General features: G+C 49.2%; 1 long non-coding RNA gene across 1 annotated transcript in view; it reads right to left on the reverse strand.

The window, feature by feature from the left end:
• Positions 1-22,457, reverse strand: part of LOC116596754 — a 50,042-nt gene that overhangs the window by 14,120 nt on the left and 13,465 nt on the right. The window contains exon 2 of the long non-coding RNA XR_004288302.1: positions 20,010-20,226. This is a non-coding gene — a long non-coding RNA (uncharacterized LOC116596754). The remainder of the gene's footprint in view (positions 1-20,009; positions 20,227-22,457) is intronic.

Consider the following 22,457-nt stretch of genomic DNA (forward strand, 5'->3'; position numbering starts at 1 on the left):
ACTTCAGACATTCCAGGCCACCAGGCTGATCAAACCAATTTAACGGGGCTAGGGGTGAGGGTGAGCTCAGATTTGCTCCATGTTAGGCCGTGTCTGGGCACGCAAAGGAGCACATTTCTCACCGACTGGTCCATACTGCCACAGCAGGGAGACAATGAAGGAGAAATGCAAAGTCAAAACTATGCACGGCGCTGGTGTTAGGTTATCCTGCTGTTTGCTGGTCTGTTCTTGTCACAGATGAGCCTCCAGACACTGCTCAGCCAGCCCCCATCCTCGTGAGAGAGCCGTTCTTTGATCCAGCCCGTCCTTACTAAAGTCGTTTCTGCCAGGTGTGCACAGACCAGCTCAAAGCGATCCTTGCTCCGGACAGTCACAGAGACACAGTGCCCTGGGAGCTGGGTAGCTCACCCACCAGCTGTGTGATTTTGACAGCCTAAAATCCATCCTGGGACTCACTTTTCCCCTCTCCAAGATGGTGACAATAGGACACCGGACCTCACAGGTTCCCCATGACAGTGACCTCACTACGCACCAGTGAATTTCAGTTCTTATCTTCCTAATCCAAGGTCAAGTTTGGAGGGCAGACACTACCCCTGTGCCTCCACTCCACCCAAAGAAGCCTCCCATCTTGTTGGGGCCCGAGGGACCCTCAGATAATACTCACGTATTGAGAGTACAGGAAGTGTGCTGGGACCCAGGATCTCAGCATCCTAAAGGAAAGACTCTAGAATCAGCAGAATTCTTGAGGAATTAGAGGAAGGCCCTCTAATTAGAGGAAAAAGAGGAAGGCCCTAAAAACACCTAAAGGGGGGAAAAAAAGATTCAATAGTCTTTTGCAAGCAAAGAACATCCAGAAGGACAGATGCGGATTTTAATTTAGTTGCAAGTATAGTTTTTGGGTGGAGTGCCCCCTAAGCAATCAGGGTGGGGGTTCACAAAGATGCATCATGTCCTGTCCCCTCCACCTGAGTGTTTATATTACTCAGAAGATCTCTGGGGACTAGCTTCACATCAGTTAACCTGGTGCCTTGTTTATCCTATAGAGGCCTAATAAGGATTTGATTGCATGTTAGAGCTTCTTCAAAGCCCTCCCACCATCCCCTGCCAACTCCCTTATCACACAAGCCCCGACCCTGAAGCCAGCCCCAAGCCTTCCAAACCCCTCAGACCTCTGAGGATCACCATCTATACCAAATGCTTTGACACCAAATTATACTCTGCCTGCATGGAGCTTCCTCAATCTCACCAGCTGGATACACCCCCCCATACCCGTCATGAGTTGAAAACACTGTTAGATCAAAGGCATATTTACTATACCTCGCCTACCAAACATCACAGCTTAACCTCGCCTATCTTATGGTAGCCTTCAGCAGGGCAAAAATCACCCAACACAGCCTATTTTAAAAAGGGGGGGAGGGGCTGAACATCCCAGGTCATTGATTGGAGACCTTACTGCAGTGAGAAACCAAACAGCCATTGGAGTACAGAGTAGTTTGAAGTGTATCAGCTGTTTGTCCTGGGGATCCCCTGGCTGAGCAGGCGCTGAGCCGCACTGCCCTGGGCCCAGCCCCACAAGAGAGCACCGCGTAGCCCCGGAAAAGATCCAAATTCAGAAATCCATGTACAGCTTCCACTGGCCTGGGTATCACTTTCACACCATCATAAAGTTTAAAAATCTTTAACTGAACCACCCCAAATCAGGGAGCGTCCGTCCGTATTGTGCCCTATTTTCTTTGCTCAGCACACGCGAAAAGCACCACAAAAATTAATGAATTAAAGTTCCTTGAAGGCAAGGATCATTCTTTCTCGACATGCCAGGCCTGTTTTATATGTTAATAAATTCTGGCAGATTAGTTGTGCCGTTGCCACTGACTGAGAACATGTGGATGGCCGGGGAGAAGGGACATACTTGATGTCAGTCAGTGGGCATCAATCAGAGGCCAGCAGTGGCGTTGGCCGTGTGTCCCTGGGCATGAGTCCCAGTGCAGAACCACAGATCTGCACACAGGGGCTAAACCGCTCGAGTGCCTGTTAAAAAGACTAGCCCTCCACCTTATTCCCCAGCTTGGAACCCCGGGCTGTCCCTGCCGCATCTGCTCTACCACCCAGACCGAGCAAACATTCTCCTGTGAGCGATGCTGAAGTCTGAACCGGCTATGTGCAGAAAGCCCCAATGTGGGGAAAGTGGTTACTTGCCAAGTGATACTTCTCAGACCACGTTTTTATCAAGTTTAGAAGACGTGGGTTCCCAACCCATCGCCCTCTCCTTCTTTGATTGAGGTGATAGGCAATGAAAGAATAGCCTTTGTGTTTTTCCCGAATTAAGGAGCACAAACCTGTTTAATTAACTGGACAGACAATACCGACATCTCCCCGGTTTGCATATTTAAAGAAGAAATGCGCGACGGTGTGAATTTCCCGGAGGTTGGCAATGATTATTTTTCAGTGGAACAATAAGATTTATAGCTCCAAAACTGAATTCAAGCAATTTCAGAAATTGCATGTCAAGCCCCTCAGGGCCGGGTTTGGTCTCAGATGACTGTTCTGCTTGCGCTTGGGTCTAGGCAGGGAAACAGCACATGAAAAGCAAGAGGCCAAGGGCTTGTTAAGGCTGGACGTTCCTCCCACCCGGAAATTCTCTTCCGAGCTGTAAGTAGCTGAAAACCCAATCTACATTCTTAAATTCCAGTGAAAAAAACATCTCACCCTGGTTGCAATAAATTCGATACGTCTGTGCTCTGTGCAATATGTGTGATATATAATCCATATCAAAATTTCTTAATCCTAAATGTATTATGCATCCTGGAAAGACAGTAACTCTTTGCTAATCTTCGGCAGTTTATTGCATTTGCTGTCTGGGAGTCCTCGTTTCTAACAAATCCACTTCTGGCCTTAAAAATCACTCACGGACATTGTCTGTCTACCTCGTAATGTGACCAGTGGCGACGGGTTATTTATTTGATGAAGAGCGAGGCCTGTCCTGTGAGACCTCTTTCTCTGACTCTCTCACAACTGCCATAACGGAGTCATTATTCAGGAAACGAAACTCCCCATTCAAAATGAATTTTAGATTTTGTTTCTCTGCTTTCCGCACGGTGAATTGAAAGTTCGTGAGTTTTACGACACGATTGTGAAGGCACAGAGGAGTTCTGGGGAGGGTGGGGAGATCCGAAATCCATGGGATTGTCATACAGAGAGAATAACTGTATAAAATTTTAATTATCTATCTTGAAGTAATAATAAATGTTTGATGAGATAATAATGAGACATGCAGGGAAATGTTAATGAATGTGTGGAACATAAAGCGTTTAAATAAAGGAAGAAGAGGAATTGCTCCGAAATAGGCTGCTGCTATTCATACGTGGCTGACGGCGTTCCGTCTGGAAGTCAAGCAGAGGACGCTTCGTGGGTCACACTGTAGTCAGAATAATATTGTGTTTGTTGATGATGGAGACAAGAATCTTTGCATGTTTTTCCCCTGGCAAAACAGCTACCAAAACAACTCCTGAATTTCAGTGGGGATCCGGAACCCTGTCCTGAAATTCTGCTTTGGGTTTTTCTAGTTGGCACCCTGGGATGGCTCCCTATGTCGTTGGTGCACCCATCCAGGAGGGCAGGCAGGAGCACAAGGACAGCATGAGAAGCCTCCGGTCACTGACTCGTCAGCGATCATGGTCCTGGGATCAGTTCTCACTTAATGTAACAAAAATCAGAGGTTGTTTTCTCTTTCGGGAGAGTTGTTTATTTGGAAAAGCACCGTATAATTAAAACCAGTTTATGAGTTGTTGCAAAAACAGAAGTGATGAGTCAGGCCTCAAGATGCGTTGTTGGGGGTGGAGGGGGGGTTCTACTCAAGCGAGAAATAGAAAGTCTTGGCCAGATGGGACATTTGCAAATAGTTTTTATTTTCTCTGTATGCTCATCGAGGCCGTACGCCAGGACTCCAAAAAGATATGCGAGAGAGAAAGCAGAACCAAGAGAAGGAGAATGTGAGAGAAGCCTAGACCCACCTCAGGACCAAGCACCTCAGCATCCACCCTGAACCCAGATATGAGCAACACCGAAGCTCTTGAACTTGGCAGGAAAACACACTGGGGGCAGATGAGCCCTCACAACTAGCTCCAGGCAGATTATGCATTTGACCCTTACTGAAACAAAAGGGCAGAAAGGGACTTTTCCTCTGGTTACAGGCGAGTAGCAATGTTCTAAGTCTTGGAGTAGTAAAGACAACTTTCAAGAGGTACTTACCATGTTCTAAGGGTCGTATTAGGGGAGCCTATGTGGCTTAGTCATTAAACATCTGCCTTTAGCTCAGGTCATGATCCCAGAGTCCTGGGATCAGGCCCCACATCAGGCTCCCTGCTCAGCGGGAAGCCTGCTTTTCCCTCTCCCACTCGCCCTGTTTGTGTTCCTGCTCTCACTCTCTCTCTCTCTCTCTCTGTCAAATGCATAAATAAAATCTTTTTTAAAAGGGGGGTGCCTATTAAGCACATCACAGGTATCAGCTCATGAGATCCTCAAAACCCCAAGAAATAGAGATTCTTACCCCCATTTTGCAGATTAGGAAACTCAAATGTGCAGAGTTTCAGCATTTGTCCCAAATCTCAATGCCAGGAAGTGGTACAGCCAGGATCAAAACCCCGTCTCTCTTCAGCTGTCTGTGGGTTCTCTTTGCACTTGGTGACGCTGGTGCTCCAGGCCCTTCCCTCCGACATGTGTCAACACTGAATGCACACTCCACACCTACTGTGTCACCAGCTCTCCTAAACTCCTGTGTACACGTGCAGCAGAGGCTGGGAACAGACAGCCACCTGGACGGCCAGGGGCTTCCAGGAAGTTCAGGGAACACCTGGTACAACCACTCACCTTCAGACCAGGGTACGGAGGCCTGATGGGGGCGGGGGGGTGGTATAGAAATGATCTCTTTGTTCAGTGCCAGGTTTTCAAGACAGAATCATTCATACACATTCTGGCCAACTTCATTAGCCAATGCCCCAAAGCACAGTGCATTGGAAGTGTTCTGGCTCTCAGAGCATCCAGGTGGGGGCTTGAGGAGGGGCCGGAGGGGGTCCAGGCAGGGGAGGAAGAAAGTAAGAGTGACTGAGTGAAAAAGAAAAGGAATAAAAAGGAAGAAGAAGGAAGGAAGGAAGGAACGGAGAGAGGGAGGAAGGAAGAAAGGGAGAAAGAGAGAAAGCGAAAGCTGGGCCTGAATTCAAACAAGACATATTCTGTCCGGACTGAATTCTGTTTGTTTGCATATGTCACGCACTCCGCATTTGGGACGAAGTACTGGCATTCTCACGAAAGTAAGTCAGATGCAAAATACACCATTACAACTTAACACATCCAGTATGTAATTTGTACTTAACAGAAAGGTATCTGGGGCCCTCGGCCTCCTCCTCCTTCCGACTTCCTGCCACAGGGTGGGAGGCAGGCCTCAGTGCCACCTTTGTTTTCAATCCTCTGATACCAGAGGCAGTTGGGGACCATCCTCTGGGGTCCTCCCGGAAGGGGGCGGGGGAGTATGGACCCTGGTTCTTCCAAGGGGAGACCCGGTTCAGGAAATGCGTCCCTGATTCTGGAAAGAGCCCCCAAGGCCCAGAGCCCAGAGAGAGGTGGGAAACTACCCCAACCTCTTATTTCAGGGAAAGTTACCAAATCAACTTCCACTCCCGGTCCCCTCTGTAAAAATCAAGGCTAGCCTCGCAGAAGCCGGCTCTGAAGGTAGCCAGAGAGGCTGGTTCCCTTCCAAGGCCTGCTTGGTGCTGCCCAAAATATACTTGGGTGTCCTTGTTGCTCTTCACCAGGCTAGACGCGACACGCCGGCCCTTGCACAGAACAGCCCCCCCCCCCCCCCCCCCGCCCCAGGATCTGTAGAGCAAGCTGGGTGGTGGTAAGGACATAATTTAAAACTGTTGCCTAGTGTTCTCCTAAGCCATGCCGTACTTTGAAAAAAAAAAAAAAAAAAAAACCTTCATCCTTCAGGCAACAGCTGGAAGGCTTGACTGAATGGTGTGGCCTCAATGTGGAGGGTCACAGGGTACTGATCTAAGGGCTAAGAAGTCTTGCTCACCCAACTGTTGACACTCAGTAAACGGGACAGGCGGGGCTGGTGTGGGCATCTGAGGAAGAAGGCCCCCTCCCCACCCCCAGCCAGAGAAAGAATAGGAAGCAACTTCTATTCAGGGTTCACAGGGGTCCCTAGCCCCCCTCCGCCCCCTGCCAAAGCCACCAGGCCCTTTCCCTGCCTCCAAGTTACCTTGTATTATAACAGGATTAAAGTATATTTAGCTCCTCTATTAGCATACTTTAGGCCCATTTTGGCCTACTTAAGGCTTCCGGCTAGCTTTGATCAGTTTTGCGTTCTACTGGCCAACAGGAGGGCCCGGCAGGCAAAAAAAAAAAAAAAAAAAAAAAAAAGTGGGGGTGTGGAGTCAGACTGTGAAATTATCCTGATGCTCCTTCTCTTATTCCCAATCTTCCTTTGCTTTTCTTAAAGGCCCCAGTTTACACCCAGAGTAGGCAGGAGGAGAGGGGAAAGGAGCAGGAACCAATAATAATTAGTCTTCGTGGGAAGGGGAGAGAAAGGGTTTGAGCATCTCCTAAGAAAAGGAGGGGGGGAACCCTATAATTTCTACAGTGTCTGCCTTTTTATTGCTTGCATTTGCATATAAATTAAATCCATATTGTAGCTTTAAGGCAAGCCTGGGCTTAGAATTCCACCCAGCTCCGGGTCCCATTGTCTTATATCCCGTTCTAGGCGGCAGTGAAATGAAAAGGGAGGGAGCTCCGAGGAAGGAGAAAGTCAGCTTTGTTGCGTTTTTAATTTGCCTGTTTGTTTTCTCCGCCAATTACAGGCAAATTAATATTTAAACTTCGGGAGGCTGCGAGGGAAGTGCTTACAAAATAGGTTTTCGACTCCAGGGTGTACGGCCTTCTGCTTTCGGCCATCCTGGGGTTGAAATTTCCTGGTGGTGAAATGAAAAATAATAATCGTAATTAAGTAACAGCTTAGACCTAGATCCTGTTTCGATTTCTTCTCTCATTGTGCCAAGGGCGCTGAGATTCGTGGTGCTTCTGGAACGATCGCAGAGGGCCGGGGAGGGCTTTGGCTGGATGTCCCCTGTCCTAGGGTCTCCTGCGGACCAGAGCTGGGACCCAGCGCAGCTCGCCTCCGTGAAAGTGGCCTGGGATTACACTCTCATTCAGTAGAGTGTAACCAGGGGGCGATCAGACGCTGGGGTCAGCCTGCTTCGGAACCCCATGTGCTATCCTAGCAAACACATCAGGGTGGAAGTGGTCTAAGTGAGATCTGTGGGAAACATGGGTGGAAAGAGCCCCCATGCTTCTGTCTCAAAAAACATAGAGTTCTGAAGCAGCGGACAGCCGCGGTTTCCCCCCACCTTGAGTTTCAGCCTGGCCCAGTCGTAGGATGGAAACACACTTCTAGAAACTCCTGAATCAAAAGGCAATCAATTACACAAAGTTATGCTAAAATGTTGGGGTGGCAGGAGGCCCCAGCGGGGCCCAGGTGTACTCCCTGCAGGATGTGTTGTTTGGCTTATTTTGTAAGTGAATATGGGTACCCTGCACTGAGCCCTTTTCCTTCCCACTCCCCTCATTTCGTGATTACTGGGACTCCTCACTACTGGTGCTGCTGGGATGTGTCATCTAATGTGGGAGGAAGCGCCTAGTGAATTATTATTGCTATGAAATCCCTCTGACAAATGTCCATTCTGACATGACATCAATAATCGGTTCCACTGTATTCTTGGACCTTTTGGGGTTCTTTGCTATGCTAAGCCCCCTCAAAGCCAGTGTCTCGAGCCTGTGCAGCAGCTTACACCCTTCCAGTTGTTCTGCATAGAGGTTTTCTGGCTCCACTAGCCTCCCATGACCACCCCCCATGACATTTATTTCCCGGAAAGAAAGCCAAAAACATTGCAGCTTCCCAAACATGGCCTCCCTTTCCTTGTACTCAGAACCTCGCAAAAAATCCAGCATCCTCCCATGATGCAGACCCTTGCCTCTACCCTCCACCGAGGTCTTGTGAATTTCATTTCCATTTCCTTCAAAGACCACTCCAAATGCCCCGTGTTTCTCTCTGAACAGCACGGCTCGGCAATTTTTATTTCTTTGAAATAAGCCCCTTCATGACTCCTCCCTGACCTGGTCCCACATGGGCCCTGCCAGATGGGAGGCAGTTTCACGGTGAGTCTAATTGGCTGTGTTTTGCCCATTTGCCTGACCTGTATCTCTGGAAAATGTAAGCTGCCCACACTGAGGGTGCCAATTCCAGCATCTCTCACTGTGTGTCCAAAAAAGAAAGAAAGAAAGAAAGAAAAGAAAAGAAAAGAAAGAAAGAAAAAGTTCAACCCAATACCTAAATTTTTTAATTAATTATTTAATTTGAAAGAGAGACAGAGAGTGAGACCTGGGGCCAGGGGCTGAGGGGGCAGAAGGAAAGGGAGAAGCAGAAAAGCAGACTCCCTGCTGAGGATGGAGCCTGTTTCTGGGGTCTGGGGTCCCCATGTTCCCAGCCCATGAGATCTTAACTTGAACTGAAATCAAGAGTCAGATGCCTAATGGACTGAACCACCCAGGTGCCGATGATAACTAAACTTTTAAGATCAGTCATGGACTGATACATCCAGTTGTTCCAAAACAATACTCATAATAAGAACAACAGCTAATGTTCTTGACTGGTGATTCCAAGTTGGGCTCCACGCTATGTGCTTTATGGAACGAGTTATTTCTCACTTTTTATGCTCACAGCAACTCTAGGTGAACTAAGTACTATTATTAATCCAGTTTTACAGGTTATGTAACACAGAGAGGTTAAGCAATTCACCCTAAATCTCACAGCTTATTATTTGCACAACAAGGATTCCAACCTAAGCCTCCTGCCTAGAGCCTATTAACTAAAGCAGCTGTCTTGCCATGGTCCGAGAGTGTCCGGTGTGCACCAGGCCACAGGGGCATCTGGGAGACGCTGAGACTCCGGGCACTCACATCAGACTGAATGACAGCCCTGGGGAGTGGATAAGATCACCCCCACTTTGCCGATGGGAACCGGAGCCTGAAAGCTTAAGGATCCTGCTCCTATCCATTGCTAAGAGATAAAACTGATACATATGAAAATGTTGAACAGATGAATTGAGAGAACATGGATTCACATGGGGCAGCATCAAACCAAAAATAGTGAGGAGGGCTCCGCCTCCAGGAGCTTAGGGAAGGATTTATAAAGAGAAAATGCCAGAGCAACGGGAGGAAACTGATCGGCTATCGCTGAACCCCTCACTGGCTGTCTCTGATGGGCTGTCCTTGGCGTTTTGGTTTCATAACCTTGAGGCATTTATAGGCTTATTTGGGTTTCCTTGTGTAGGCCACAATGACATTAGAGTCCCCTTGTTTAATTGATTTAACACTATAATCCCCCTCTTTGTAGAGTTCACACCCAAAGACTTTCTGCTTTCCCACCTGTTCCCAGTGCAGATCTCACCTCAGAGAATACAGCCGCATTGCAGAATAGCCCCTGAGCTCAAAAGCCAGCTGACTTCATCACCGGTGCACCCTGGAGCTCAGCACTACTCAGGCGGGCCACTGCAGGTCACCCCAGGGCCTGCAAAAAGCTACCCAACCATCCCTATCCTCACAGACTTCACCCTGCCGGACTGCGAGGAGTAAAAGTCAAGACAGGCACTTGGAAATGGGCCTGCCATCTGACCCAAGTAGCCATTTGTTTTCAAGATCACTGGCATTTCAAATGCTCCCTTCTGATTCCAGTGTACTGGGGGAGGGGTCCCCCAGACCTTCTGAGCCAGCCTAGCTCCTCCCCACCCCACGCCTTCTCTGGCCCACATCTGAGTCTGTCCCAGATACAGCCTCATTCTCTGGTCTGCATCCCACCAAGGTCACAGGCAGCCAGGTGGAATTGTCAGATAGGTGAGTTTGGCCCCAAGACCCTCCTCTCTGAATCTTCCGGAGCTGAATTAACTGTCTGTCATTTTTTTAAAACCAGGAATAGACACATATGAAACAAAATTCAAAAGAAACAAGAAAGCATACAGTGAAAATTTCCCTCCACCCCAGCCCAGACATGTGCTCAGCCAAGATTTCTGCTGAGAGCCACCCACTTTCCCTTCCCGGAGGCCCCACTGTGATTTTGTGTGTATCCTTCCAAAGAGAACCTGTGCGCATACAAGCAATTTCAAATATTGTGTATACATGTATATTACTATTATATATATACACATATACACATATACATATATACAGATACACACACATATTACTATTCATGCAAATGGCTGTGTGTATTCTGCAATTACTTTGGTCACATAACAATATGCATTAGGAATTATTCCGTATCCATCCAGAGAGCTGGTTCATTCTTTTTAATGGCTGTGTAATATTTTATTATCTGGATATACCATAATTTATCTAAGAAATCCTCTATGGAAGTAGGCTCGTAATTATTTGACCCTAACTCTCTTGTTGCTGCCAGTGTTTTACTGATAGGCCTGTATGTGCTCACTTTGCAAGTGCACTAATGTATTTATAAGAGAGATTCCTGGAGGTGAAAAGGAACATGACTTTTTCATTTTGATAGTTATTATCAAATTACTCTTCATAAAGATTTTATCAATTTATGCTTCCAACAATATCGTATAAAAGTGTCTGTTTCCCCACAGCCTAGGCCGGCACTAGGCGATGTAGACCTTTTTAACCTTTGCCAACTGCATGGGTAAAAACCAGTGTCTCATATTTTAAATGTGTATTTCTGCCCTTTTGCGTTAAGTTGAGCAACCTGTAAATGTTTTAAGAGCCGTTTGAACCTCCTCCACTGTAAATGATGTCCATTCCCGGATACATTTTCTGTTGAGTCGTTGGTTCTTTCCTTTTTAATTTATAATGGTTCTTTGTATACTAAAGAAATTCACTCTTTCCAAGTATGAGGAGTTGCAAACATTCTCCCCAGTTTTTCATTTCATTTTGTTTATGGCATTAGTTTTGTTCTTTTTTTTTTTTCCTGATGGCCTTTTTTTTATAGTCTGGATTCTAGTTTCAACCTTGTCCCTAACTGTGGGTTACTTAATAAGCCCAGTGTTGTTTGGGGATGCTGGTGCAATTCTAAAGGATGGGAGGTGTTTAAAATGCCCTCTGGAATGCCAATGGCCCGTCATTCAACAGGTCCAGATCGTTTCCCTGGCCTGTGGGCTGAAGGGGTTAGACTAGATGCTTTATAAGGTCCTGCTCGGCTTGAGCGTCTGAATCAGAGAAGCAGATGCCCCTAGGCCAAGGGTCTTGCTGTCCACTCTCCTAGCGGGCACTATTTCTGGATGCAGACAAGAGAAGCTTCCTCTTAGTGCAAGGGTCTTGACTGCCCCGAACTACAGATCCTTGTCCCCTACCTTTTGGGAGAGCCTCTACTGCCACCTCCACAAGGCAACCACACAGGTGTACGAATTCAGACACAATATTCAGTGGCCTTCAAAGCAGACAGGAGTCTGGGTTACCACAAGCAGCCCTGAACTTCAGCCTTCCTGCCAAAGCCTCCGAAACAACACCTTCCATGTGGATAGTCCCCGAAGCCCCCGGGCTGGCCTTTGGAGTCACTCTGTAGGCTCACACTGCGAGAGCTATAGTCATGCAGGAAAACACACACGATCGTGTTCCATTACTGGAGAATACCAGCACCCCAGACGTGGGGGCGCTGGACCAGGCAATAGGCTCCAAAGGATCTGGACAGTGGCAGCTGGGCTGGCCTCGGTACTGCCATCATGGTTTTCTGGAAGAATGCTGATTTCCTTCAGCTGGTCTGCGCCTCCCCTGGGAAATATATATTTCTTCCTGGCATCCATCCTATAACTTCTCCGGCTACCACGGAGACAAAGAACTCCTTCCCTGGCATTGGGAATGGCTTGTTTTCATCAAAGAATTCCTCTCTGGCCTCTTGAAGAAGGTCTTGGTCTGGATCTAACAAGTTCCTTTCTCCCTCCTGCCCTAATCCATAGTCTCGACTGACATTTTCTGAGGTCAAAAAACGTACCTCCCCAACAAAACAACAAACCCTCCCCCTCATGCCTCACAGCAAAGGCCTGTTGCAAGACCCTTCAATAATTTAAAGGACGTTGGGTCTTCACAAAAGGGAATCTCCTTTTACACCCCTGGAGCTGGCCAGGCATTTCTATCTTCAGGATCACTCTTTCAGATCAGAAAGAGGGAAGACCATTCTATCCCAATACACCACTGAAATGGACTGTTCGAAGTGCCCTGGGCTAGGGCTGGGGGCTGAGGGTAGAGAGGTAAGCAGGCTAGGTGCCCCAGGGGCACACAGCCAGAAGAGCTCGGCCAAGTTCTAGTGGACAAAATTCACGGCCCTGCCTGGGAGAGGAGCCCAGTGTAGCAGGCTTGCCGATGCTCACCTTGGGAGATTCGAAGAGTGTGTTACCTTGACGAGACAAGCTGTCAGGCCAGGGAATGTCATGACCAAGGAAGCTTTGTTGGCGGCATCAAAGGGGAGCAGGAAGAAGAGGGACAGCTGAAAGAAAGGAGGAGCCCAGAGAACCTCCCAGTTTGGCCAAAAGTAAAGCCTGGGTCCAGCCTTGACAGAATGTTCTTCCCAGAGCTGAACCCAAACACCCCTGGAGACCCGTGCTGTAGCCAAAGAAGTACACTGCACCAGAAGCCAGGCCAAAGGCTCACAGGTGTTACGTTACTCAAACCCAGCACCCCTCCGAAGGAGAGGAAACAGGCTTGCATACATGGAATGATTTATCCGAGGTCACCCAATTAGGAACTGGAAGCCATAATATTAAAACACGAGTCTGTTCACCCCAAACCCACCAATGCATTCGCTGAGTGGGATGAAGGCCAAAGGGACGCAGAAGGTTTTGTCCTTTCTCTCTACTTCCTGCCTTGTCTGCTCCCCAAAACAGAACCAGAAGCAGGCCTGGACCCAAAGACACGGGCCTGTTTCTCCACGAGACTCAGTGTGTCTCCATGAGACTACAGGATGTCAGAAAGCACCTGTCTCACGGGGGTTCACATGTACTCCAAGGAACCCAGGGGGCCCTGAGGAGTGGCCTATACAGCATCCAGACAAGGCTGGCCGCCAGGCTGTAAGGGGGCTCACCATCCTCAGCCAGCCCAGCGCCACTGTTGTCTTACGAAACTTGTGAACAAGATGTTATTTAAACAAAGGGACTTGGCCCCAAATGTTTACAAGCCACTGATGAAGTCTGACCCCTCACAGGGCCCAGCAGGAAGATGTCAGACAGCCAAGCTGCTTTAACAGTGGAGGCTTGTGCTGTGCTGAGTACCGACCCAGGTCGCTCTGAGGAAGCCCAAGGCCCGGCTGCATCTTCAGCCTGGGAGCACTTGTGGAGAAAGCCGAACGGCTGCGCAAACCTGCTTCTGGCAGGCAGGGCAGGCCCCAGGATGCCAGCAGCCCAGGGGTTCTGGAGCACCTGGGGGGGATTCAGGGTATCTGAGGGTCCCCAGGCATGAAGGACCAGCAGAAAGTGCCTCTGTTTCAGGTCAAAAGGCCTGGGTTGGGGCAGCAGTTTGCACATAGCATGAAGGCAGTCAAAGGTCTACACATGCCTCACACAGGCCTCTGCTTCCCCAGCGGCCAGCCAGCCAAGTGTGGGGTTCTGCACCCATCTCAGTGATCCTGTGATCCTGGATACCTTGGTCTCTCTGGGCTTCATTTTCCTCAGCTGCAAAATGGCGCCCATCCTATCTTCCCCACGAGATTGGCCCTCACTCTGGGGCCTCGTACATGGAATTTGAACTCTTGTGCCTCAGTTTCCATGTTAGTCAAAGGCGCTTCAGAATCCCTCCTACTTCATACTTTCACAGGAGATAAATGACTTAATATATGCAAAGCACTGAGAACAGTCTTACACAGAGCAAATGTTCACAACCATTGGCTGTGGCCATTGTCCTTACTGATCACGAGAAATCATCATGGCCATGTGGGGGTGCTTGGGTGAGCTCTGGCTCCCTGGCCGGTGAGGCCCTCATCCGCTAGGTGTTCCTCATGGCCCCTGGAATGCTCTTCAGCCAGCCTGGCACTTGAGTTCCTTTTCTGTCTCTTCAGTATTCTCTCCCTGAGCACTTCCCCTGTGTCAGCAGGCCCTGAAGTTACGCAGGTTCCCAAAGGGCCTGGTGGCAAACCATTACTGTTTTGAATTGGCTGAGGAAAATAATCATTGGGGCCACACAGCCAGGATGATTTGAGCCAAACTGAAAAGTCCTTTGACTTTCACGATGGATTCTGATGCCATATTCTAGATAGCTGTGCCCCCCAACTCTCCACCTCAGTTGACCCACAGGAGAGAAGCAGGCAGCATCTTTTGTTTCCACCACGGCATAGGAGAAGCTCTGTCAGGAGCATCCCAACCCTAAGCGTCCCAACCCTGACCTGCCCTGAGCCCACAGCCCCTTCCCCACTCCAGCAAGCCCAGAGCTGGGGTTCTTGAAAGCAGCAGGCCCCAGTCCTGGGCTCAGACTCTTGCCCGTCCGCCCTGGCATTATTCTTCCCAGCCCTTTGTCTCTGGCTTTCCTCTCCTGCAGCTTCGTGAAGCTTCCAGGTTGCGCCCTTCCGTGCCATCATGGTACACGTACACACACACACACACACACACACACACACACACACACACCACCTGCCTCTGTCAGGCTCATTTGCATAGAAATTCTCCCCCTTTCCCCCCCACCTGGGCTGCAGTCTGCTTGGCAGGCCTCCACCTGCCCCCCAGCCATGCCCTGGCGGGCTCTGATGGCTCTGTGTTGTGCCATGGTGCCTTCCCGTGCACCCAGGCCCTTTAGAGATTGCATCCAAAGGGTTTTAAAGCTGAGTACTTCTGGAGTTTTTTCTTGCTCTCCTGTCTGCCGCTGGCGCAAGTAGGCCAGCGCCCTCTCCAAACAACCCATTTTACTTCCACACCCATAGTTTTCCCCAGAGCCCTACAAGGCAGCCCAGCCTCCTGACAGGAGCTGATGACATCATCCCAGATGAACCATGGAGCTTTCTGTCCCTGTACCCGCCTCCGCCGAGCTGAGCAAACTGGGTGCTCAGAACGGTCGAGGGGATAATCCACCTGCCTCCAGACAAGTGATCCCTGGACGTCAGCTGTGTTTCCAGAAACTGAGACTCACCACCTATTCCAGAATGTCAGAGCTGCAGAGGTTGTCTGGGCCCTGCCAAATCTGAGTCCCTCAGACCTGTTCCCTGGGTGCGACAGGGCAGGAGGCCAGGCTTGGGAGGGAGTGTGACTGTCGCCAGCATTGGGGCTTTCTCAGGACCACTGACCAGGCACCCACTACGCGCAGGCGCTATGCACTCACCACGGCACTACCAGGAAGGCTCTGTCAGCCTCCCTTCATGAGGACGAGGAAACAGAGCCCAGAGCTGAAGGAAATTGCCCCGCGATCCCTCAGACACATGAAGGAGGGATTCAAGCCCAGCAAATCTGGCTTCCACACTCTCCGCCATCTCATTGTGTGCCCAAGTAGGACTAGACCCAAGTCCGAGTTCTCTACTCACTTGCTGTGTGACCTTGGGCAAGTCCCTCCATCTCTCTGAACCGCTAAGGCGGCAGCAATAATACTTACTTTACTATAGCTAGCAACAATGCAGAACAGACCTGCGCATAATGAGGCCTCGGTAAATTCACCCATTTGTTCCTGCCTGATCTTGGGAAAACCCAAGAAAAGCCTGCCTCTTGTCCTGGTCTGGTTTGATATGGTTGCTACCTTTGTTTGCATAAATCCATTATTAATGGGAATGGGTTCCCCAGTGAACGCATCCAGCCTTATGATGGAAGCTGGCCCGAGTTGGGAAGAGGGAGGGGTCTGCAATGGACTTTCTCAGGGTCACAAGTGGGCTTGCCTATGAGGTATACCCCTCACCTGGACTGCGTACTTTATATGCAGATACTTTTAAAAGGCACCATGGGGCCATCCATTTAAAGCTTCTGTGCCTTCGCACCTGCTATTCCTTCTTCCTGCATCCTTCAAAATTCAGTATAGGCAGCATCTCCTTCAGGAAGTCTTCCCTGATTGCATCGATGTTCACTCACCCCTCTCTGGAGTTTCTTAGCACTCTGTCCCAGCACTCACGACCCTGCTTTCTTCCAGCCCTTCCCACTCCATCTCAGGGAGCTGCTTTGCCTCTTCCCACTCAGCGGGTGGTCCTCACCCTTCCAAGTGCATCTAAATCCCCCATGGGGTTTTTTCAGTAGACACATGCCAAGGTGACCTCCTTGAAGCTTTCAGAGAGGTAGCACACGGCCCATGGAATTTGGGTTTGAAAAGCCGTGGGGGTGGTTTTGCTGTGTACCCACAGTGGGGAACCCTCATGGCCAGTCCTGTATCCTGGTCTCCATGGAAACCCCAGCATCTAACAGAGACCTGCACCCAGGCTGTGCCCAACAATTACTTGCTAGGTTAGTAAGTTTCTGCCTCAGTTCCTCCTATCCCCCCATTTTGACCAACCATCGGTGTGTTCTCTATGAGTCTGTTTCCATTTTTGTTGTTGGTTGTTGGTTTGTTTACTTAATCATCTGTTTTGTTTTTTAGACTCCACTATAAGTGAAATCATATGATGTTTGTCTTTCTCTGACTTCTCTTTTTTTTTTTTTTCAAATATTTATTTATTTGAGAGAAAGAGAGAATGAGCACACATGCAGGGGCGGAGGGAAAGAGAGTCTCAAGCAGACTCCATGCTGAGCATGAAGCCCAATAGAGGGCTTGATCCTACAACCCCAAGATCACAACCCGAGCCGAAACCAAGATTCAGATGCTTAACCAACTACACCACCCAGGCGCCCCCGTCAGACTTATTTCTCTTAGCATAATACTGTCCAGATCCATCCATGTTTTTGAAAATGGCAAGATTTCATTCTTTTTTATGGCTGAGTAATATTCCATTATGTGCATTGTGTACATAAACCTTTTTTAATCCATTCAACTAGTGATGGACACTGGGGTTGCTTCCATATCTTGGCTATTTTACATAATACTGCCATACACATAGAGGTATGTTTATCTTTTCAAATTTGTGTATTCGTTTCCTTTGTGTAAATATCCAGAATGACGACTATAATCTTAATACTCTTGCTTTGATGGTTCTGGGCAATTCTCCCAAGTGTTCCTCGCATGAAGGAGGCAGAGCAAGGATGATAAAGCCCATTTCACAGAAGGCCTCAAATAATTTTAGAGAAGGCAGAGATCTAAGAGATGATTCTGGTAATATCCCATTCGTTTTTAGGTCAGGAAATGAAGCCTATGGAGAGTGAGGGGAGCTCCTGATGGCTGGAGTTATAACTCATATCTCCCGAAGTCCCTTGCTGTGGTAAGGGGCTGTGTCACTCAGTGGCCGAGGAGAAGGGAGATCAGTGGCCCTGCCAGCTTGACAGTATAGCTCTACCTCCACCTTGTCCCAACATCACTCTCTTCCTCTCTGGCTCTTGATGACATGTTGAGGGAAGTCCTGGCAGGTCTCAGGGGCACACTGGCCCACGGAGCCAGCAGCATGAAGTTCAGCCCCCAGCAGTTCTCTAGTTGCTTCAAGTACCCTCTCTGGTTAGATCCTCTGCTCGGTGACTCCTGGGACACAGCAGTCCATGCCTTTTCCCTGGAACTTGCCCTCTGGCTTCTAGAACAACCTCTCCCTTGCCCTCATCACAGTGTCCCTGCCTCTGGTCCTTCCTTGAATAGCAGTGCTTCTCAGGGCTCTCTCCTGGGTCTTTTCTTGACCCCCCACACCCCCGAACCCTCGTTTCCTCCCACCCATGCAACAGAACCCACACCTGTACCTCCAACCCATACTCTTCCCCAGACCCTACACAGGACCACCACGGCTGTGGCCAACTAAAAGTCTCCCTTGCCACCCAGACTCAATACACAGGTGACAAATCTCACTATCCACCTTCACAAAAGACAAGCCCCCTACCTACATTTGAAGCCCAGTCACCCCCCACCCCCGCACCCAAACCTGGCTCGAGCCTTAGCCTCAGCTGCCACCAAACCCTCCACCAGTCTTGTCCATTCTGGTTTATAAGCATCTTCTCAGCCCGCCCACCAGACAACATCTCAGCTGCCAGCATCACCCCTCCAACACACCAGGTCAGGACACAACTAGGCCACATCACCGAGCTCTGCGGGGGCTCGGGCTCCCCACAAGCCAACATCTCCAGAGGGCAGGGGAGGGGAAAGGACTTCTTTTTACTGCCCATCACAGTGGTAAACTAAGAAAGGTTTTGTGGTGCCTTTCAAACATTTTCTGCCACAAGTCACAGTAGAAACAAACAATTACACTGCAATCTGGTACACATACTATGCATTTGAAGAAAAAGCTCACATTACACTTGTCCTTACTACATACAGGACAGACTGACTCATATTTCCCACCCTATTCCATGCAAATTTACCTACTACACTTTCTTTGGGAGTTAGATGCCACCCTGTGAATTGACTTCATGACTCACTAAGGGGTTATGAAACACAGTTTCAGGGTCACCCACCTATTGGAATTTGCATTTTGAGCCCCATGGACGGCACATGGTACCCAGACCTACTCCTCAGAGGGAGGGTCCAGGAGACCAAGGGTCTTCTGCTGGTGCAGCCTTTTGTGTTGGGAGCTTGGATGTGAATCCCACAGAAGGGGTGAGTTACACTATAGCAGATCCACGAATGTATACAAATGTCTGTGGGTTGCCAGGGAGTGGCGGATCAGACCCACATGTGGGGGTCTATGTGGAAGGGGTCTGACGGCTGCCATACAACAGGTCTGTATGGTGGCCAGAAGCCGCTCCAGCTGGCGTGACCAGAAATGTCTGAATATGTGTACCCAAGTGAGTTGATAGACACGCACTCGTTCTGAAAGAATCATAAGAGAATCCCAACAATCCAGCTGTATTTCTCGGTACCCCTATAGACATGAGCTCTTGACAGAAGCAAGGGTGGAAAGGACTCCTGAGAGAAGCAACCATGGCCAGGCCCCAGGAACCCAAGGAAGCCCACGAACCCCCTCGGGGGAAGCTGCACCCACCTGAGGCCTGGCAGCTCTATGGATATAGTCACTGATTGGGGGAGCCAAGCCAGGAGGAAAAAGGAAGGCATCCAACGCCCAGCACCTCCCCCCCCCCCCCCCCCACACACACACGGCAGCCCCAGACTTCTTTTCCCCAATGCCTTGGGCACTGTCCTCCAGTCAGGCTCCTCCCAGATTCCTCCCCAGGTCTCCCCGTGGCCTCACGGTCACAGAAACGTTGCAACGGCGGTGTCTCTTCTGAGTGGCTTGTTGGCCATAGCACATAGTCCACTCATACCAATTCACGTCCTATTTCACCCGCCAGCACCTAGCACATGTAACATTTCCGGGGAGGCCTGATCATGCCTGGGTCTGCCCATCATACTTACCACTTCATCTACAGTATTTTCTAATGTCTGGTTATGAACCTGACCAGGACAGCCCGGCCCTGCTGAAAGCCCTCCAGGGACTCCCTGCTCTGGAAATCAACCCCTAGCAACCTGTGTCCTCGTCCATAGGCCCTGCCTGCTCAGCCTCCCAGAGCCCCCCCACACACAGACCCATGGCCCCCTCTTCCCACGCCTCCCTGAGTGCTGGACGCGGCCACACACCTCTTCCCCCAGAACTTCACATGCTGGTTCTTTCTCATTGTGCAGAACTTGGCTCAAACATTAACTATCCCCCCAACAGAGCTGGCACGAGAGGATGGGCTTTGGGGAAAGCCTATGTTAGCTTCTTCCTCCCATAAAATCCTAAATGGCTCACTCTCAAAGACACATCCAAATAAACTCCCAACTTAAGAAAACACCATTTTGAGACAGACCCCATAGCCCTGCTTTCCAACCAAATACCCCTCCAGACCCTTCCAGATAAAATTCAGCTTCCACCCCTGACCCTCCACTGTAAACATCTGTCATCCTTTTATAGATCTAACATTATGGGAAATCCTTAACTTTGTGTTTACCTGTTTCTCGGTTGTCTCTCCGACGAGACTATAAGGTCCATGTTGGCAGAGGTCTTGACTGTCTCATTCAGGCCCGCATTCTAGAACATAGCAGGTGCTCCGCAAACATCTGCTGAATGAGTGCGCTGACCATCATTTTGCCAGGCCCACAGCCAAGGCCTCCTTATACAGAGATAAGTGTATCCATCACCAACACCTCCGAGTTGCTCAAGACCATCTGAAGGAGAAGGAAAGGAAAGAGCAGTAAGGGAACTAATGTTTACTGAATGCTGGACACTTGGCAAACATGATCTCATTGAGTCCTCGTAATAATTGCAAGAAATAAATATCAGACACCCTGCTGGCAGCCCCATCCCATTCTCCTGGCTCCCACCAGCCACATACACCCCCAAGGCCTCTCTGTCAGTTGACTTATTGCCCTCCCTGTCCCTCTCCCCAGGCAGCCCAACCTCTCTGCATTCTGCTCCCACAGTTCCTGCCCACCTCATGGGTCCCCCAGTGACAAGAGCAGCAAAAAAGGAGCCCCCCTCAAAAGAAACAACTAGAAATGCAGCCATGGTGAGAAGCTTCTGTCCATCCGGGCACCTCTGGGGCCCGGTGGGGTATAGAAAACCATTTACAATTGTGTGATCACAAAGACAATGTAGAAAAAAAAAATGTACTGATATCAATGTCAAAAGAAAGAAAAGGTTGTATCTACCCAAGTCGGCATGATGCGAGCAAACAGACAGGAGCTAGAAGGTGCTGGAGAAAAGCGAAAAATCACAGTTTGGAGAGACGGAGTGGTAGAACTATACTATGAGTAGTTTTTCTCATTAAGTTTTATTCTTGCTTAAATGCTAGTCTTAAAAGGAAAATATTAGAAAGGAGAGAGAAAAGAAAGGGAGAGAGGAGAGGGATGGGGGAGGGAGGGAGGAGGGGGGAGGGGAGGGGACACAGATTCCCGGAATCTGACTGCTGTCCACAGAGAAGGAGAGCCAGAGCAGCCCTTGCCACCAGCGGGCAGAGAGGTCCTGGTAGCCAAAGAGAGAGGCAGAGCCAAAGGGATGGGAAAGAGACCGGTGTCTAACCACGTCGCCTATCTCCCAAGCGTCAACCATGATGACATCACTCTCAATCTGACCCTTAGAGGGGCTCAGCCTTCTGCCCGCAGCACAGAACCAGCCTCCCAGCTCTCCTGCCTCTCCCGCATGCATGCCGTCCTCAGCTCAGTCCACACTTTACCCTTCCATTCCCTGTTTCCTGTTCCCTTTCTCCTTCAAAAGCCAACTCAAAATTCTCCACTAAAAACAACAACAAGAACAACAACAACAACTCTCTTCTTCCTGGAAGCATTTCTGGATTACCTTTCACTCTGTGACTCTTCAGGGACTTGTCAAATGTTTGTCTTCCTCATACAGAATGCAACAAAACTTCAATATTTGAAAAGAACATGGGCTTTAAATCCCAGCTCTGCCACTGCCCAGCGGTGTAATCTTGGGCAAATCGCTTAACCTCTTTGCGTCTCAGTGTCTGAAATCATCAAATGGAAATACTGATACCCCTCGCAGGGCTCGTCTAAAAAGTCAGTGAGATAATATATACGCAAATATACCTGAGATGGCTGGGCAGATAGGAAGTAGTCAATAAATTGTGGTTCTTATTATAATGTGTGGCATAAAATTCTGTGAAAGCAGTCGTGCATTTGCACTCTGAATTGCATCACCTTGACAAGAAGGAGATGTGAAACTTACTCGCTAAGGAAGAAAACTGTCCCATTTAAGTCTTATGTCTCTCCCTAACCCCATCCCTATTCTCCTCAGAGCATGCAACCCCTAGTTAGCAAAGGGTCAGGTGGCCAGACTCATAGGTTGTTGAAGTTCAGTCTTAAGATTCACCCCACCAGAGCTGGACTGCTGGTCCACCCAGCAGTTGGGGCCAGCTCAGGACTAAGGAGGAGCCCGGGAGAAGGGTGGGCTGTAGGTGAAATAGGAGACTGGAGACTCTGTTCCCTGGGATTCAGTGCCTTGGGATCACCAGGCCTCACGTGCCTACCCTGCCCTCCTGCACCTGGAGCCTGCAGCCAGCAGAAGCTGAGACCATATTTTCTCCTGGAAAGGTCTGGAAACCAGCCCCCTGCACTCCCAACCGTCTCCCCATAAATGTCCCTGTGATGGTCTCCATTTTAAAGGCTCTTGCCAACTAGATAAGCTAGGTTAATATTAATAATAATGATGACCACCATTTATTAAGGGCCAACAATATGCCATATTATTTATAAGTGTTATTGATTTTTAAATGTTCATTGAATAACAATACATATATTTTCCCATTTTTATTAACCAAAGACACATTTAACGGGCAGCCAGAGCTCTCGGTCAGCATGAAACAGCATCCATGAGAGCAAGGAACTGCTCTACCTCCAGCCCAACGCTAGAACATGTCAAGTGTGGGTGCCCAAGGCAGCCT

The sequence above is a fragment of the Mustela erminea genome, chromosome 8 (assembly GCF_009829155.1).
Source record: "Mustela erminea isolate mMusErm1 chromosome 8, mMusErm1.Pri, whole genome shotgun sequence".
Taxonomy (NCBI): Eukaryota; Metazoa; Chordata; class Mammalia; order Carnivora; family Mustelidae; genus Mustela; species Mustela erminea.